General features: G+C 42.0%; 1 protein-coding gene across 1 annotated transcript in view; it reads right to left on the reverse strand.

Annotated features, from left to right (window-relative positions):
* The window catches only part of KCNH1 (potassium voltage-gated channel subfamily H member 1), a 179,407-nt gene that overhangs the window by 101,613 nt on the left and 62,255 nt on the right, over positions 1–15,539 (reverse strand). The window lies entirely within an intron of this gene.

The following is a 15,539-nucleotide window of genomic DNA, read 5'->3' on the forward strand; positions in this document are numbered from 1 at the left end:
ACAAAGCCTTGGGGGAGGGAAATAGAGGGGCTTTAGGAGACAGTTATTTACCCAGACTTTCTGGCCTTTTCCCTACAATCCTGCTGCACATCAACCAGCACTTACACATACTGAATCCTAGACTGTATTTTGCTCGACCACATATGCAACACAAGAGTACGCTGGCTAAAGTCACTTGCTGAGAAGTGCCCCAGCAGCATTCTTCAGGATTCTCATACTTTAAAGTGAGATATTTACATATACATTTACATTCACAATGATAAATGGATTCAGGTTGATTCTCTCTACTCCCACCAGAGTGCCCATGTAAGTTCATAGCTGGCTGCATTTCATGTGAGTAAGTTCAGATCTGCATCCAGCAGTAAGAATACAAGGAGGAAGGACCCAAGGCCTCCCCTGAGGCTGCAATGATCTCACTTCTTATTAGCTATGCACTTAAACATAAGCTTTAAACACTATTCTACAGGTGTGAGCATGTATGCCTGCGATTAAAGTTAAGGACACTGTTAGGAGAAATACTGAGACAAAGAAGCTCTCGTCGACCACTAGCTTTCAACCACTAACTTAGAAAAGCTTTTGCTGTTTATGCAGCAAGTACATCACAGTCTTTTTATAGGTTTTGTCTTCTCTGGGAAAAAATGAAAAGGTAAGATTTTAATGCCTATTAATTATCCCAGTATAAAAGCAGAGTGGGACGAAGGCACTATGGTTCCATTGTGAAGTGAACCAGAGGTGGGTGGCAGAGTGCTGGCCTTACCCAACTAGCTGATGTAAAAATTGTACATCTCTTGTTCCACATCACGTTCCAAAGAGAAGTGACATCCCCAGATTAGCTACATTGTACCCAAACCAAAAAGCTAGTTAAACAAAACCCTCAAAACAAATTGCACATTTGAGAGAAAACTTGGGTCTTCTGGCCTTCATTTACCAGCACCTTTGAAGCTAACTTTGCTCCAAGTGGTCACGCTGCAAAACAACCCATGATCTATACACTAGTTGCACACAGCAGTTGTGTTAATCATCAGGGAGTTGTCAAGCCCATTTAGTTGACAGGCCTGCCAGCTGGAGTTAAGAGCACCACTGCACTTGACCTGATAGTGGTGTAGACGAGGATGAATGGATACCCGAGTTAAGGACGACAACTAATTCTCACTTCAGGTTCACTTTGCTGTGAAATTAAGCCCTTAAAGCTATTGCACTTAACTGGACTTATACGTGACTGCTTGGCTTCCCTGCAGCTTGGGTTCTGAGGCTTCTGATGCAATAACCTTGGTAAGCCAGGCTCCCAGAGTAGTGTTACTTCAGTAACCACAGAAAGATTGCACGATGCTCTTCAGCTGGCACTGAGTGACCTGCAAATCCCATCTTGCACATACACACATTTTACTTCTGGCTGCAACAAGTACAAACAGGTTATGTGACTATATTCCACACCAGGTTTTCAAATGCTTCCCAAAGAAACCTAGGGACAAACTCGTCTAAAAGCTTCCCTTTTTTTATGTCATTAAATAGCTCCAAATATTTAATGTTGTTTACAACACAAATAAGAATACTGAAGTTTTTAATTACGTTGGGTAAGCCAGTGAGGTCTGCAATACAGATGACATTCACAGGTGAAGACTAATTTGAGACGGTTAAAGACTAATTGTCACCAGAATGACTGGGTCTGAGTCATGCTCCTCCCACACACTAATCACAGATGTGCTTGCAAACCAGCATCAATAGGTGCATACAGTATGTGCAAGAATGTGAGACTGGAAAAGTTCACAGTCTGTGGCTTCTCTAGGGGGCCTGCTTTACTGATGAGTGAAATGACAGATTAGCGAAGACATAACTTATTAAAAAGTAGCTGAAGCAACCATATGGGTTTTTTAATGAGAAACCATGGATGACTGCATGTGAGAAGAATACTTTTCTCTGGAATGGTGAAGAGGGTTATAGCCTAACTTTCAGAAATGTGTAATCATTACTGTCCCTGTGACCTCAATCTTGAAAACACTTGCATTCCAGGCTGACCCTGCTGTTTACAAGAACTCAGCATGACTAAAAGCAGCAGAAAAGGCAGGCACATATACAGTTGGGCGTTCTACACCCAACTTATTAAAAAAAACATCATTATACTCAGGGGGTAGATGTCATTGTGTAAGCAATACTGCCTAATTTCTTTCTGAAGTAAACATTACACAGAAGTCACCTGCATAAATCTATAAAGTATGTCAGGTAGCTGAGCCTTGTGCTTTGGTGAGTGTGATAGCAAACCAGCACAAAACACAAATATATTTGCACATATACCAATTTATATAGTGAAAAGTAATGATGTAGTATCATTAATTAGAATGGGGAAGGCAGATATCTTTGCACATAAACACTTGCATCTCTGCTCTCACCTCTCTCTAGAGTTATGTATTTTCTGGCAGGCAGGAAGCTTTACTGGGCCAGCTGCACAAGAGAACACCTACAACCCTAAGACTCCCAAAAGATCCTAGGAAAAATGTACTTTCTAAGGCCTGTGTAAGTGGTTTCATATGCGTGCACCAGCAAAATCAGAGGAACCACAGGGATATAAGGTGGCTGTAGCAATTGATAAAAGTATTCAGAATCTCAAGTTTTATGTTAGCCCTAGCATGTCATCAGGGGTCACACCTCAGAATAAACAGTTCATCATCACGATACAGGGCAGGTAATATGAGAACAGTGACTTCTCCTGAACTTAAACTCTGATCTTTGGATTCCAGAACAAGATGTCCTGACAGTGCAGATTCCTGCTCTCTGCTGACGCTATATACCAGATCCTGCTTAATTTTGCACCAGTCTTGAGGCTGTCACTATGGAAGTTTTCCCCAATTCTTCTAGCAGATTGAGAACCGTTTTCACAACATCAGAGGACTTCCAGAGGAGGAGTTTTTGCAGTTATCACAAGTCTTTCCCTTGTTTCAGCACTGAAGCACTTGTCTTCTGTAATTCTCTGCCACATACAGTATCAACTAAATAGCATCTACCATCTCTTCTTAAATTCTTCCTTTCCACTGACAGAGGACAAAACAAGACCTTACAGCTCATGCAGTCACTGAAGATGAACAATATGATTTGGGCAAACAGTCATGGTAAATATATTATACGTCATTTACTGGCATTGAAGTTATCAAATTATAAAGACGTAAAAATGCAGGAACATAGTTTAGCACTTAACAAATTGTGGTAATAATCTGCATGCTCATCTTTTAAAAGCTATGTGAAGAACCATTTGTAAGCTGTGTGCACTACTGTGAATATTCATTTATTCGTCTTAGGAACAAAGCACGGATAGAAAACCTCTCAGCAGCCAAGATTTTTTATACTATATAGCTACTACTGGCTGACAAATATTAATGATTCTTGACAGAATACTTATCTTTGATCTGTTGCTGTAATCAATCAGCACATGAGCACCAGGCTATTAAAATATTTTTCTGTCTAGCTCACTTGATGCGGTTGGAACGGAACACAGCCTCAGTTTTTGGTTTTGTTTGTTTGTTTGTTTTTAAATTAAATAAGAGAATCTGCCTGCAAACTACACAGCTAGATTTTCTGGATAAGTGTCTCTTGTCTCCTAAATATTGCTCCTTATGCTGAGCATTCTGGATCTGGTCACCACAGTTTCAGCTCCCTCTGACAAATGTCCCTTTGATGGATAAACATTTATCCTGCCTTCTCCATATACCCCATGTGAGAGCACACACTCTTCTTTAAACTGCTTCCCCCTATCAAATTCTTGTCACCAGCCTGGCCCAAAAATATTCTTCATGCATCCTTCCAGAAGTTCTGCCCTCCTATTTTGTCTCACCTCTTCCAATTTTCTATTCAATACTCTGTCTTCCTCCAGCCTCTCGGAAACCTGTCATGGGAACAGTGATTTAGCAGTCTCTCTGCACCACAGAGCCTGCAAAATTTAAATCAACAGCTTAGCAGACCCATCAAAGAGGCTGCCAGACCTTCTTGGCCTCACTAGAGAAGCCTAATGACTAGGAGGGAATCAAAGTTAAATTACATGGTCAGGAGAACAGAGAGAGCCTTCACAGGTTGGAGAGCGGGAGGGACAGGGATGCGAGCCTAAGTAAGAGTGGGGACAGAAGAGGAGAGAAAGAATCTACACGAGATTAGGAGGGCACAGAAACAGAGAGAAACAAAAACTGGAATAAGTCACGTGGAACAGAAAGCACCCGATGACAGCTGAACTGGTCAACAATATGGAGGGAGTTTAAATGTCCAGTTTCTGGACAGGCTTGCCTTTGCTGGTACCAAAGTCCTTAAAGTCAAAAAGACATTTCAGTAGCACTGCAGAGGAGGAATTGCTGCACAGTAGTACGGTACGTACTGAGCATGCTAAAAGACGGTAGGTCTGTACTTGCAAGAAGTGCAGAGCGCGAGAGGCAAGGCCTGTAGAGTAGAGACATGGTGCAGTTTGCATCAGGTCCCATGGGACAGCATGTGCCAGAGCTGGGAACTGAGCCCAGCCCGGCCTCCTCAGGCCCGCTCCCCTGTGCACCAGCCCCCGCTGGCTCTCACTGCACTTGCAGCATTCTTCAGCACCGATGAGATAAGCAGCAGGGTTTCTTTCACCTTTTGCCTATCAGCTTATTTCCTTTGCAGGCCCTAAGATCAATTTTCTGTGTGTCCAGAACCTTCTGCAGCTTCTAGAGGCTAACAAGCATTGACTGCCTCCGAACATGAGGTAACCAGCTCCCAGTAGGACACAGAAACAAGTCTCTGGGTGAATTGTCATTTATCCAGGAGCAAGCAATCACACCAAAAGCCTGCTCAATGAAGAAAGGAGTTAGGAAGATGTTTGCTAAGATCAGCAAGTGAAATGCAAAAGTAGTAGGCTGAGCTGTGCCTAGCAAGCATCCTTAAAAGCTTTGTTGGAAGCCTGTGTGTCAGTGCACTGACTGCAATGCACGACACTTTAGACTGTGCAAGTCAGCTCAGAGAAACACAGTGGCTGTAATAACAAATAGTACAGGGAGAATGTTGTCTTTGCTAGAGGCTAATGAAAATAAATTGCTTTTTTAAATATATATCTTAAAGCAAATACTCTATGATTGTTATTTACTTTTCTCCATTTTTTTTCCAATGCTGAAAGCTTAGGTAATAAGTCAGAAAGATGAAAGAATAAACACTTCAGAACAAGTCAAGGGGAACAGACAAGAAATCCAGACAGATTATCGCTGAGGGCACTAAACAGAACAAAAACGTTGGGTCCTAACAGTATCGTCCATACAAAGCCTAAGTAAACAGGTTGTCACAAGCAGGGCGTGAAAGGAAGGGCTGATGTCCTTTGTGCTATTCTGCAGTCTGGCAGAAGGGATCTTCAAGACCTTCTGCACAGCCACAAGTCTCTTAACAGCATTTTCACTTACCCAAGTTCTCCTTATCACTGTGCTATTAGGGGCAGCATCCATCCATCTAGACATCACTGCTCTGCAGTTGGAAATTGAGGAAGCACTGGTTCTTCTGTGTATGCTGCTGATGTCATGAACCTTTTTTCCTCCCCAGTTGTGTGGATCTGTTTTACTAGAAGCCTTCCCTATTTGTCATTATTTTTCTGCCACTGACAAAGGAGAGCTGTCAAATTCTGAACAGTTCTAAATGCAACCCCATGCCATGCCTCATGTTAGTGTGGTCTGAGAAGGGCACAGGTAAGATAGAAACTGCTCAATAAACCATGTTTGACTGGATTCACCATCAGGATTCCCAACCCAGAATACTCAGGACTGCATTTTCATGTTTCTAATCCAAGTGCAAGAGGGAGAAAACACGTGCGTCACAAAGAAGGCAGAAGATTCTTAAAAGAATTCTTTTTATACTTCACCCTACACACCAGTAGTATGTTTCCCCTTCCAGACACTGACCACTGTGATCTGAGAATTACCAGCAGCTAATGCCCAGTCCTGACTCCCTCTGCTTGTACTTGCTCAGTCTCCTCTTCCTTAGCCTTGAAGAGGAGCAATGTCTTTCACTGCTTTTTGTTTGCTTTTCCAACAGCAGTATGATAGTGGGAATGTGTTGTCACAGCAGTCTCATGAACATTCATAATTATTTTGTGAAGTGTTTAAAAATACTTTGGAATGGTCAAGTGTTCATTATCAGGGCTTTTTCCTTCATATATTATACTAACTTTGTACCATCTGATAGACTCAGGCTTCCAGCTAGACTAAACTTAGAGCAGTATTAAGTTGTAATGAATATAGATCCTTTTCTTAATCCAGTTTCATACTCCACATAAAAAAGACAACTGCTAATAAAAGTCCTTAAAAAAAAAAAACACCATCAACATTAAAATAAGACTGAAAGCACAGAAAAAGCTTTAAATACTAAAAGTTGCAAGCTGGAAGTGTGGGAACTCATTAAAAAAGCGCTGCACAAGAATGCTCAAGGCAAATGCCATTCAAACTTTTTCTACTCTGAAGTTATTTAATCGTCACAGCAATCACAAGGGATAAGGCAATGTATAAAGGAATTGGCTTCTGTAGGCTTGCTGCTGTTCAGTCTTCTGGAAAGGTATTCACTGTAAAAGTGCCATCAATTTAAAATGCTTCTCAGTTCTGAAAAGCAATCTTTCTAACCTGAGGCTTGATGCTTCAAGCTGCACAGCACCCTCAGCTGTCACAAGCCAAATGGCATGGGGTTTCCGTGTGCCCCAAAAGACCAGAACCCCCGAAGTGGGGCAAACCAAAGCATTCAGAAAACAGAAATACTGTTGTGAAGCGTTTTATACAACAACAAAAAGAGCTAAATTCCTCCTCCTTTTGTTTCACCAATTCCAATAAACTGCCATTAAGATAACACAGTTCTTGCATTAGTGCCTTCTGCTCATTCCCTGAGCATTAACAACGAGGCCTAGCTGTGCAGCACCAGGAAAGCCCTTGTTTCCATGTAGTATATATTTGCATGGAACTGCCCGGTTTCCCTCTTCACTGCACTTACAGTCACTTAGACCATTCTGCATAGACTGAATGATAACACGCTACAAAATCAGCACAGAAATTTTTATAGGCATATAGATGATCACAATTGCTACAAGGCTGTGGAGAAACCACTCCTAGGCATGTGCTGAAGCATTCATATTTAAAAGACCCATGGTCTTCTAAAAAAGGTATAATGGTATTAATGTTGCCATAGGACTTACTCCACCAGGTCTAGAGTCTTTTGTTGCTAAAGTAACCATTTCTTCATTGCTTTCTGTCAGCTACCAATCCATACCAAAGTTCTACATCTCTCCTTGCTTTCAGGAAAGCCACAGTCTGGCCAAGCTTTCCCAACTACATGGTCAATGTGCTGTGAGGTGGCACAAGTATGGTTTGATCACAGGTGCTGAACTGTCTCAGATCAGAGACTACTGTCCAGGCATAAACTGCTTGTAATGCCTTTATGTAAAATACATCTCATTTCTAAACTAATACTCCCTCCTCATGTCCACACCTTCTTATCCCTCTAAGTTACTGTCAAAATACCCCTGGTGAAGGTTTCTCAGTTCAAGAACTAAATCAAACCACCATGTCAGTAAGTGATAGAGTCTACCATCAGGCTCCCATGTAACAGCCCAACATTAGCAGCATGTTTGAATTGCTGTTGTCTGCTCTAAAACATCAGCCCAAATGCTGGAGCTTTCACACAGAGAAACAAGTATACAACACGATGAGTGGGGGAGGAAAGGACTTTCTTCCCTGACCAAGTCCTTCTCCCTGCTCACATCATCCAGGCACCCCTTAGCTGACAGACAGTGAACAGCTACACTGACACTTGGAATCATGGAATATCCCAAGTTGGAAGGGACCTCCAAGGATTATCGAGTCTGTCCCAGTGCCCAAGCACCCTCTGAGTGAAGGAACTTTCCCTAACACCCAGCCTGACCCTCCCCTGTCCCAGCTCCATGCCGTTCCCTCGGGTCCTGTCGCTGTCCCCAGAGAGCAGAGCTCAGCGCCTGCCCCTCCGCTCCCCTCCTGAGGGAGCTGCAGGCCGCCATGAGGCCTCCCCTCAGCCTGCTCTGCTCTGGGCTGAACAAACCAAGGGACCTCAGCCGCTCCTCATACATCTTCCTCTCCTGATCCTTCACCACCTTTGTAGACCTCCTTTGGACACTCTCTAACAGTTTTATATCTTTATAAAAGTTTTATATCTTTATAAAACTTCTGCAAAGGGAATGAACAGCCACTGCAGCACCTCTGTTCACAAGATAAAAGAGAAGCAACCAAGGCTGAAGAGCCCAAGACACAATCAGTGAGCCTCTGTCATTATCTACTTCCAAATAATCAGTCTACATTTCTCTACCTTGAAAATAAAATTTAAAAAATGTTGCTCTCCACTGAAAATCCTCCTCCCTTACTGATTTACACCAGATCTCTGCAGATATTCTGAACAGCAAAAGCACCACAATTTACTACTTATTTCAATATAGCTACCAAAGATAGGAACATCTTGTAAAGCCCCGAACCAGTACCTTCATTTACCTATCATGCTATACCACTGCTGGTTCTGCCAAAACTGACTCAGAGGTTCATTATGGCACAGCTCCCAAATCCTAACCCTTACAAGTCAACAGGTCTCCAAAACAAGCTGAAATGCAAAGCAGCTAATTGTACTGAATAAATAAATATATAAATAAAAATTAATGCTACAGCAGCAAAGCAAGACTTAATTTTTCTCTTAGGGTTTGTGCATCCAGCACTTCACCGGAAGGCAAATGTGTGTAAATTGGTGCAAAAAGACAACTCTCTCACCACCTTGGTGAAGATCCACACTTTCAAGAGCTTCCCAAGAACAGGAATAGGGAAGCCAACCAATGGCATTCAAAATTTCACAACAGGGTTTTAAAAAGAGAAAGTTTAAGACTTAGGGAAAAAAGGGTCTAGGTACTGTTGGTGACTATCATACATTCACCAAATTCTGCCAGCCCAAAACAGCAGGGTTCAGAATGACCCCAACTGAGGGGGTGCCTCAAGGCAGATGATTAAACAGCTGCCGTCCTGGACAAAGAGTTTAATTAATGTAATCAAAACCATAATTAGGTTAATTGCAGCATGCAGACATCAACAATTAACTCACAGATTGCCAGTCCCACACATCTAAAAAATCTGTGCTTGCAATGAACCGCACATAGCACTCTCTCTGGTATCACAGTGAGAGCAGAAAGGATCTCAGCAGAAGGGAATTTACTCCCCAAAACATGACACAAAGTAGGATGCTTTGAAGGGTCTTAACAAACAAAATAATGCAAAAAGCTCCAACTTTAGACAACTCATAACACCAACAAGTCACTCATGGCTTACACACACTGCTAACACACACCTGTGCTTAGTAGCACAGCTCAGGTGAGGTCTAGCCAAAACAGACTGTGCAGAAAACCTCTTGGAGAGGAGCTTACAGAGAGAGGTACCAAGGATCAGCTTAGTCAGCCCAGCAGGTACAGGGCTGCCAGCCCATGCTGCTGCTCCCACCAGGTGCCTCCCTATAACGTGCAGATGTGCTCAGCCTGCCTGGCTGGGCTGCTGACACTGGCAGCCAAATGGTGCCTTGGCTGATCTGCAGGGCAGGGGCTTTACGGAGCTAGGCATGTCCATCTTCTCCTGAGTCACACTACAGGCAGTTATCTCCCTGCCCGTCCCATGACTCTCAGTCTCCTGTAAACTCATCCAGAGAAAACAACACATATAATTCTAATGTCTGCTCAGCACTTCCACCGTCATTAAGGTACACATGCGCCTACCTAGATAACTCCATCAATTTTATGCATCTTTTAAAGACAGCATTTTCTGATAGGTCACCACTTAAAGGTCCTCATATTTTTGGTCTCTTTCTTGAAAGAAGGTTCTTTTTTTTTTTTTTCCAAAACTTCTCCTCTATGGGTATTCTCTTTTGCCAAATTTCAATTTCCAGCCCTGCTCTTCTTATATATCTGCTCTCAAGACCAAAATCTGGCTTAGTTAAATGGACAAACACCACCCTTGTTCTCAGAAATGGCTGGTCTTGATGATCTCAACTTGAAAACCGAAAGATTTAGAAAGTTGGAAATATGAGTCAAATGGAAAATAGAAAGAAAATGTGTAGACAACTCTAATTATAGATGTTGCTACATTCTGTTTCTAATACTATCACGATGGCAGCAGACAGATAATAGCAGTAAAATCAGAAATGGTAGGAAGGACTCAGAACACAAGCAATAACATAAAACACATCATCAGCCTGTGGAAGGCACAAAGCCATCAGTAAAACGGCTCTTTGTTTTGGGGTTGAGTTTTTTTCCCTTTCTAAAGAGAAGACACTGGTCCAATCAAGCTGTTTTGAATTGATGATCATAGTTGTCATGCTCTGTTTACTTGTCTGATTGTAATTTTAAAAGTCCACAGTCTGAATTACAGCACACCCAGTGTATTCACACTGTGTATGCACAATGATAAAACACAGAAACAGCAGAGAGATCATGCAAGGAATACAGAAGCACAGTACGGTTTTGTTGTTGCGCAGATACCAGCGCTAAACTTATCAGCTGACACCGGGAAGGTGCCTTCACCTCTCACTAGAGAGACCGCATATCTGCGAGCTGCAGCTCCTGCCTGACAAGACCATGACAATTAAAACCAGCACTGAAAGTGCAGTTGTTGCCACAAACCACTCAGGGGTTCAAGCTGGCAGAATTAGCCTATGCTAGCAGGTTTCACTCTTAAAGCTTTTCATTTGCATTTTAGTTTTACAATCTCATCTAGATTTTCTCTATTAAGCGTCCTGCTTAGGTGCTGTTGACACCTAGGTATGTACATCATTAACTTGACAATTCATATACTATTATACCCATTCCCTGTCTTCCAAGGTCAGGGGTTTCCAATGGGTCACCAGTAGAAGATATTTAAAATTCTTAAGACCAGGTTCATTGTTTTGTTTCTCAGTTTTTAAGGTGCTATGTACTCGTAGCTCTATTGTGTGTCATCAGCTTAACAACGTAAGCGAGGTTTGCAGCGTACCAAGTGGGGAAAACCAGAAGTTAACACACAAATTATCAGGCACCCACAAAAACAGTGGTCAAAATGACTTGCCAAGGGTAAAAGAAAAAAGGAGGTGATAGCACATGAAATAGTGTCCAATTCTGTCAACAGGCATTTTTTTGTTTGAACATTCAAGTGTTTACATAATTTGAAAATCCGCCCCAATAGCAATATATGAGGAACAGTAAGAGCATTTACAAGCAGAGACTCTGAGTCAAGCTCAGAAGAAATCCAGCCCTTCGATGAAAGATGTTTTGTCCTCCTTTACTGCAAAAATTCTCAAAGTGGAAACAGAAACTCTGGCAGTTCCTGCAGTGCCAGCGCCTTCCAAACTCCTCCCAGGACATTTCAGGAAAAAGCACCACTGCAGTTGGTGGAGGAAGAAACCTGTGTGAAAGTAAAATTTGCTCCCTAGGGTAAACATGCTTTGTGGGTTGTGTGCTGATTATTTTCTTCAGTTTGGCATATTTATATGCCGCCCTCTCTCCTGGAGCACCTGATCATTCAGAAGCAGGACACAAAAGAGCAGCTTGCTTTCTCTACATACCCTGGACACAGGCTCCGCACAGACCGGAGGAAACGTGCTGTTTTTCAGCTATAACTAAAGCAAGTACTCTTTTTCTTTTTTCAGTTGAGCTGAATCTACAGCCTTTGAACTGTGAGAACCATGCAATCCCATAGCATTTCAAATGCCCATTAATTAATGGGCATTTCAAGCAGCAGGTTGTTGGGAAAGAAGTCCTGCTTTATGGGAAGGCAAATGGTCCACCAGGCAGCCAGAGACTGATGGCAAAATCCTCCAGAGCTGTTAAAACAGAGGTACTAATGTGCAGCCGGTAGCAACTAACTATTGAAAGACAAAACTTTCCTGTGAGCAACCAGCAGGGAATTTGGCTGTGCAGCCTCAGGCAAACATTACCATCTATCAACCATTTTGTGCATTGCTGCATAGAAAATGGTAAAAAAACAGATACTTTCCTCTTAAAAGTAGAAAGCAGTACTCTCCTGCAGTATGAGGTTAGAGACAGCAACTACAGGAGGAAGGCAATGCTAGCAGCACACACACACACAAATAGCCATCTCAGATTTATTTCTTTTTCTCCACTGTACTGCCTCCTTCTGGTAAGGTGCTTCTTTCACTGTCCATTTACCCAAACTTTATTGAACTCGAGCCACCCCCTGTGCTATCTTAAAGCACGGGACTACAAACCCAGTCCCCAGACACTCCCCCCCCAAGTCTCATTCAGTCAGTGGGACTTTAGCGTATTGCACAGAGACCTGTCAAGAGCCAACGTCAGCAGCTTACAGAAGACAGCACTTCTCCTTCACATGCAGCAGTCAGGTGCTTTCCCAGAGTCCTTCCACAGTGCTCTCCACTTCTGACACTCTCCCACTACATCTCTGCTGAAGAAAGATCACAGCCATCATGTGGTTTACAGAACAGCTGTAAGGAAGGATGGAAACCCCATAACTAACTGCTTCTACAAGGACAGTATTAATAATATCACCAACTGTGCTTTACACACGTTTGCTAAGTGTACAAGGCTAGAAAGTTAGTTCTGCTCCTGAGCCATCCTACCATCACCATTCCCTCTGTGCAGGAGGGATGGACCAGCCTCACAGCAGATCGTGTCCTTCTCAGCTCAAGGCAAACTGCTGGAGAAGTGTGGCTGCACTCAGGCTCCTTTATCTTCCCTGCTTTTCTGTATGTCCGATCTGCTCCGGTTTATCACTGGCCACTGAACTGCTCAACTGTGCTGCGGACCCTTGCAAGCCTGCCAGTAGTCCATGTACTGAACCAGCCAGTCATGCCTTTCTGTTAGAGCTGCCTGCTGCATCATATTTTCCATTTTAACCCAAACTGGTAATGGCTGAGAGCATTTTCTTCATGTCTGACTGCCCAGTCATAAAACACAATGGTCCCACAAAACACTACTCTTCCCTGCAGACTTGTGCATTATTGAAGTCTATGGCTGAATCAAAGAGAATTCCATTCTGCATGTGAACTACACCCTCATGCAGTGCGATATGGTTTATGTTGGCATAATCATGAACACAACACTCTGTAGAGTAAAATAATCCTGATAAAATCAACAGTCAATTGACTATACTTACCTCATGCCCTAGCACACTCTCTTCTCCAACTAAATAAACATATCAAATTGCCCTTCTAAGTCTTTGTCTGCTTCAAAGCATCATGTTTCAAACCATGCTCTTTCAGCCAAGAAGACTGAAGAACTGAAATATCGCTCATCAATTGGACTACAGGTCAGTAACTAGTACAAAGAAACACCCATCTTAAGTGTTTACCATGCAAGATTCTGTTTCTTGGAAATCCACTGAAAAACAAGTTTAAAAGTTTGAAAATGAAAAATAAGAAAAACAAGCAGGTCAGAATAGCATAAGGAAACAAAGAAAGTCATGTAGCTAGATATTCTCCTTTTAGCTGCTCACAGTCAGTGTGATATCTACAATGACATAGCGATTTGTTCAAAGTAATTTGCCTGTTTGGTAATCCCTCTATGATTATCACAGGAGGCTGCTAACTTTATGTGGAATAAGCCTCCCTTCCAGAAAAGTGTTCATTTTCCCCTCCCACATTCTATTGCCATCACCTCATTATTAACCTGTAGTCAGCTTATTTGCAAAGAGCATGAGAAAGCCAGTTCCTGGAAATTTTAGTTTTGGAAGAAATTTTAGTTTTGGCATAATTAGTTCCAGATAAAATTCATTTTATTGTTTTCCCAGTCATGTGAAGAAAGGCTTTTATGGGGACAAATAAGTAGAATCAAAAATATTCAAATCAAAGGCAATTAAAAGTAAATCATGAAAATAAGCCTACTTTGCATATTTACACTACAGGAAAACACCTTCCTGTCCTCTTCCCCTTCATTTAAATGCACCAGGCTGAATGATAAGCTTAAGGTCCAACAGAATTAATGGGTAAAGATGTTCAAGGAATTATAGTTTATGATAACCTCCCTCCCTAAAAGCAGGGAAGGAACAAGGCAAGTTGAATAGCTTTTCCAGTTCCTTGTGTCTTAGTAAATTCTCCCCGTGCAAAAACAAACAGGATGGCAAACGTCAGAGCAGTGACAGGCCAAGAAGTGAAGGTTTGTGCGGGAAAGTGAGAGAAAAGTAGGAGGAAGAAACTGGAAAGAACTGGAAACAGGAGAACAGCCACATTAGATTTAAGGTGTGCATCTGTGAACTGTTCTCAGCAGATACTGTGTTATTTTCACTAACAAAGTCATTGGACACACTGTCCAGGAACATGCATGCGAAGTGCCACAGTAGAGCGGATCATTAGGAGGTAGAACTCCACTCTTTTGCCCTCTGAGAGGGCTGACAGGTTTTTTAAAAGGAAAATTAAGATAGGGTTGGTTCAAAATCCCCGTAAATATGCAACTTATTGTTTTAAAAAAATTGTACTAAGACTACAAACTGTCAACAAGTGATACGGTTATAACAAGTGAGCTTGGGGTTATCATAATTCCTTAAATGCACTGCCTAGAACCTCTGAGACTATTTAAGGTCTTCTTGTGCCAGAGATGACCCAAAACCCTTCCATTGCTTTCCAAGTTTTTGCAGTAAATCTTAATTTTACCGGAAAAAAAAATCACAAAAAGTTCACTCAACCTCAATTACAAAGAAAGTAGTTCTTTATCTTAAGTCCAATTTTCTCTCTTTCAATTTGGCCTTTGAGCACTCCGGATATGTTACCAGTCTCCAGCTCCCTCATATCTTGTAGTGAAAATCTCTCAGGAACTTTCTGTTAACACTGAAGAATTAGTGAACCATGACCATGAATCACCCCCCTCACTTGCGATCACTTCTCAAGGCAGTGGCAGGAACAGGCAAGGTTTGCCCATTATCTGACCAGAAGCATCTACTTCCACAACACCCAGTGCAGTTACTGGTCTGATTTTGAAAAAAGGAAAAAAGCATTCCCAGTTCACGCTGATGTCAGATTTTAATATCTAAACTGTTTCATTCTTTACCATAAGGCATCCTATGGTAAAGACTATGGCACATAGGACTTTAGACCCTACTGGCTGTTGAAACCCTTCAGTTAGAAGAATAAATTTTCTATTTTCCTTCCAGGCAAGAGGAGCTATAAGTTACTTGTCTCCTTGCACTTTTTTCACACCAGTTGCAGCAAGACTTACTGTACTATGGATAAAAGTTATTGACATTTTCACACACAGACAATATTTTCTCAGAAGATCAGAATTTCTTCCATCAGACCACTGCTTATGTTAGGATATATCTTCAGATAGCAACTCAAGTTCAGCACTAGAACATTTCAGAGCTTCAAGAAACAAACTGCATATGACCCACTGCAGCACCTACATCCTACGGAAAATAACTTATCCTTTCTTTAAAATGGAAAAATCCTTTTTTAAAATACAAAAACCAGCCAAATGAATTAAAACTCACTGATTTGGAAAGCACAACTAATCCTTATTCAGTCTTCAGATGTCATGGGATAGCTCATCTGAGTAGTTAGGGACATCTCATGAT

Source organism: Cygnus atratus, chromosome 3 (assembly GCF_013377495.2).
Source record: "Cygnus atratus isolate AKBS03 ecotype Queensland, Australia chromosome 3, CAtr_DNAZoo_HiC_assembly, whole genome shotgun sequence".
In the NCBI taxonomy this organism is placed as follows: Eukaryota; Metazoa; Chordata; class Aves; order Anseriformes; family Anatidae; genus Cygnus; species Cygnus atratus.